Source organism: Nicotiana attenuata, chromosome 7 (genome assembly GCF_001879085.1).
Source record: "Nicotiana attenuata strain UT chromosome 7, NIATTr2, whole genome shotgun sequence".
NCBI classification, from domain to species: Eukaryota; Viridiplantae; Streptophyta; class Magnoliopsida; order Solanales; family Solanaceae; genus Nicotiana; species Nicotiana attenuata.
In genome coordinates this window covers 20796408-20801156 of record NC_031995.1, presented here as the reverse complement: position 1 = coordinate 20801156, position 4749 = coordinate 20796408, and positions in this window count along the sequence as shown.

The window sequence follows — 4749 nt, the reverse complement described above, 5'->3', positions numbered from 1 at the left end:
GCGAATTTATGAACATGGTAAGTCTCATCCTTTCAGTTTCTTCACCACTTAGGTGCTGTGAAATCCTCTTGATAGATGTGCAAGCACTAGGTTTACAATAAAAAGGGTTGCCCCGTGCACAAAGCGTCGCTTTAAGTGCAAGTTCCAGGGAAGCCAGACTATATTGCGTCTGTGTACAAAGTCTGTACCCTGCATTTTCAGCAAGAAGTGTGTTTCCATGGAGAACAAGTCTTACCTCGCAAAACTTTTAGGCCAGGACTATATTGCGTCTATTGTACAGTGCTTACCCTGCATTTCAGCAAGAAGTTATTTCCATCGGAGACAAGTCATTACTTCGCAACTTTAGGTTCACATGCTGAAAATTTAAACATTCATTTCATAATTTGCCAATTTTTCGATTATTGCTGGATATTAAGCCTTTTCGCAAGAGCTCGTGAACGCAGACAAGGTTATAAAACTCAGATTTAAGCACACAGTGCACTCATAGGTATGCATTCAATCTCAGAATACCGTCTTTTTCTGCGGACGAATTTCTTATATTCTAACGCCTGTTCAACGTGTTCTTTTATCATTTCTGTTGGACGGCAATTTTTCTTGGAATTGAATATGAGACGAGTACATAAAGATTGACGGAAACGTGATTGGCAATTTCTTTGATGACTGAACATTCATTTTATTTTTAGAATTTCAGGTCGCTAATGAAGATAATTTGCTTGAACGATATTTGCAAAACAATCAGACAACATAGTATATTTGCCGAGACAGTGGGTGCGAAGAATACTGAATGCACAATTCTATGGAATAAGATATCAAGAGACAAATTAAATAGCCTCTTGTCATTGTGATGATAAAAACTGAACCCATTTATGTATTTTATATTTGTAGGGCGCTAATGATATAACGAGTTTTTTTATCGTATATTGCAAACACATCAGCACATATGTAATTATTTGCCCGCAAATAGTGGTGAAGAAGATTTTCAATGCAACGATGATATTGAACTAAAGATCAACAGTGTGTTAAAATAAGAAACTAGTTAAGTTATGCATAGTAACATTGGAGAAACAAACACATTCTTATAAGTTTATTTTTGTAGGCCAATTGTCTTAACAACAATTTTTACATTCATGTGCTGAAGAGATTAAGGTTGATATTTCAGAACAACTGTGACTGTTGAAGTCAAGAATGCAGTAACAAACTTCTTCATCCATTAGTAGAGCAACAAGATCAAATTGTCAATATAAACTACATCCATATAGCTATGTTTAAGCTTTTCTGACAGTTGAGTTCCAAACTGTATATCCAAATTAGGTCCATGGCAAGCCAAAGAAGAAATAAGCCGGAATAAAAACTACTAAAATCCTGATCAGATGTATCCAATTTTGAAATTGTCAAAGAAAGCGTAATGAATTAGGATCGCACCTTAACAATATATCACAGTCTAAAAGAGTCATAGCTACCTTAGCTCTTTCATTTTGTATATAATCTTCTTTATTAAAGTCTGTGTTTCTGCTTTCCTTTTAACTACAAAACATTAACTAGCCACAAAAATAAATCGACACAAAAGTAAAAAAATTTGCACAGAACTAACTGCCACACAACCCTCTACCCATATAACCCCCACGATCTGCCACTTCCACACAACCCTCCTTTCCTTCCAACCATCTCCTTAACTTCTCCGTCCACAAATCTACCCCACTTCCACACTATACCCACTTCCACACTATTTTCATCCCATGATATTATAAAATCAGATTAAAAGGGAGACGGTAAAAGAAGAACAATTGACAGAAAAACGAAAACTGAAAAAACTCCAAAGATATTACGTACAAATTAGTTCTGGAAAATCTCGATAGCGTCATCTCAATAATTTCACTCGATAACAACGGTATGATCTTTATATCACTTTTTCCATAATTGCTATTTACATAATTGTTCCTTACATATGGTCTTTTTGTTCACTGCTTACAAATGATCCATATTTCCTACTTCATCTTCTTTTATCTCTGTTTTTCTTTTGTGTAATTAACAAACGTCATTCTTATTAATTATCATCGATTTTGGATGGCTCAAAAGCTCTATCTATGTTCACCGTCCACTTCCATAAGTTTTTACTTAACTAATAACTTATGTCATTTAATGGAATTACTGTTTTTTGGATTTCATAACTTTTTTTACTTGCAATTTAGGATATTATGATGGACATACATTTACTAAATTTTATGTCATCTATTGTAATTTAGTATGTACAAGTAGATTCGTGTTGTCAACTTATTAATATACTAACTTACATTACGCTCCGTACCTAAATACTTATATTGTAATTAATATACTAACTTATAATATACTTCTTAGGTAATTAATCTGTAACGACCCGACCCGTCGTTACGGGAGTTACCGCCCCGTTTTCCCCGTTTTGTGCTTCTATATGTTTCATTATATGTGTTTGGAGAATTTGAAGTAATTCGGTTAGAGTTCGGTTAGAAATGAGACAATAAGTCTCTTTATGAGAAGGATTGTTTGGAAAAGTCAACCGAATGTTGACTTATGAGTTAGAAGGCTCGGAATGGATTTCCGATGATTCGACTAGTTTCGGGGGATGATTTGTGACTTAGGACGCAATCGGAATTGAATTTGGAGGTCCGGTGTAGAATTAGGCTTGGATTGGCTAAGGTTGGATTTTGGCGAATTCCGGATGGTAGGTGAGATTTTGATCCGAGGGTCGGAATGGAATTCCGAGAGTTGCAGTAGCTCTGTTAGGTTATTTTGGATATGCGTGCAAAGTTTCAGATCATTCGGAGGTGTTTAGGTCGGGTTTTAGATCAAATGCAAGTTTCGGAAGTTTTAGTTTAACTTAGGATTGAATCCGTGGTAATTCGATGATTTTGGTGTTTATGATAGTGTTTTTATGTTACGAGCAAGTTTGAATGAAGTAATAGAACATATCTGTGCATTTGGTTGAGGTCTCGAGGGCCTCGGGGTGAATTCGGGTGGTTAAACGAGAGTTTTGAGGTGTAATTGCAGGTCAGATTTTCTGTCATCTGGTGTTTCCGCTTCTGCGGAAATGGACCGCAGAAGCGGTACCGCAGAAGCGGGTACGTGGTCGCAGAAGCGATCGTGGCCGGCTAGGGAAATTCTGCAGATGCGGAAGGTGGCTCGCACCAGCAGGTCCGCATAAGCGGACAAGGTGCCGCAGAAGCGGTTTTGAAAGAACCGCAGAAGCGGACTTCGCGTCGCATAAGCGAAGTCCGGGCTTCTAAGTGAAAACCGCTTAAGCGGAAATATGGCCGCAGAAGCGGTCCCGCATAAGCGAAAGCGGGACCGCAGAAGCGAAAATCGCTGGGCGACAGAAGGGTTTTAAAATAATATTTCATCCGCGACCCTTTCATATTTTCCTCCATTGTTGACGTTCTTAAGAGCTTTGAACAAGGAAATTCGAGGGTTTTGACTGAGAATCACTTGGAGGTAAGTTCCTTGGCCTAAATATTCGAATTTATGGTAGAAATTACATGTAAATTGTAGAAAATTCATCAAAAACGGGTCAAGCTAGGGCTTGGAAAGCTGTGATGTAAAAATGGAATTTGGAGGGTCAAACGAGCTCCGATTTTGGTAAACTTTATATGCACGGACTCGTGGCGAGACGAGGAATCCGTTGGTGTGATTTTCGGAATTTTTCGAGAAGTGGGCCCGGGGCTCGGGTTTTACCAACTTCGTGAATTTTAGTACTTTTCGAGTATTTTTGATTGGGTTATGTTTCTTTAACCCATATTTATGTATTCGTTGTGATTTTGGCTAGATTCGACGCGCGAGGAGGTTGATACGAAAGGAAAAGGCATTGCGGACCATTCTACGGCCGGTTAGAGGTGAATAGTTGGTGTATATGATGGCCTGAGGGTTTGAAACCCCGACTTTTCACATTGTGACGCTATTGTAGGGCGTGACTCGCACCCCATGGCAGGTGCGGGATTGTTTATGACTGGGGATTGTGACTTGGTCCATCCCGAACAAGAATGTTTCTATATTGGTGACTGATACGCACCCTGTATTGAATATATATCTGGGCTTATTGCCGTGTTTGGGGCCTTGTGCCGATCTGTAGCATCCTTAGAGGATTAATGTCATCGTGATAGCATGCTTTGTATAATCATTGATCTCAGTCCTGTGTCTAATCACTGTTATAAAATGCTAAGTCACGTTTCCTGAAGTTAAATATCTAAAGTATATTCTTCTTAATAAACTGGAAATTGGGAAATTAATTGAATCTGTTACGTGACTCATATGCATATTGTGGACTGAGTATGGATCGGGCTGCACGCCGCAGCGAATGGTATGATTATATTGCGCTTGGGCTGAAGGAGCCCCTCCGGAGTCTGTACACACCCCCAGTGAGCGCCGTCGACGTTAAATGGATCGGGCTACGCGCCGTAGCGGTCATGTGCATTGCATTGCATCTTTACATTATACTTGACTGATATATTTGAAGTTGTTTTGCTGTTAGTTCGTAGTCAGGTGTTGGACTGTTAGTTTTAGCTTTACTTTGTGGCATTTCGTGGATTTCTTATCTTCAGACATTTTATATGCTTATTACTCACTGAGTCGGTAGTACTCACCCCTACTCCCTGCACCTTGTGTGCAGATTCAGGTACACCGGAGGCTTAGCTGAGCAGTCTTTGTTTCCCACAGCTTATCAGAGTTGTTGAGGTAGCTGCTTGACGTTCGCAGGACCTGACTACTCTTCCTATTTCAGTT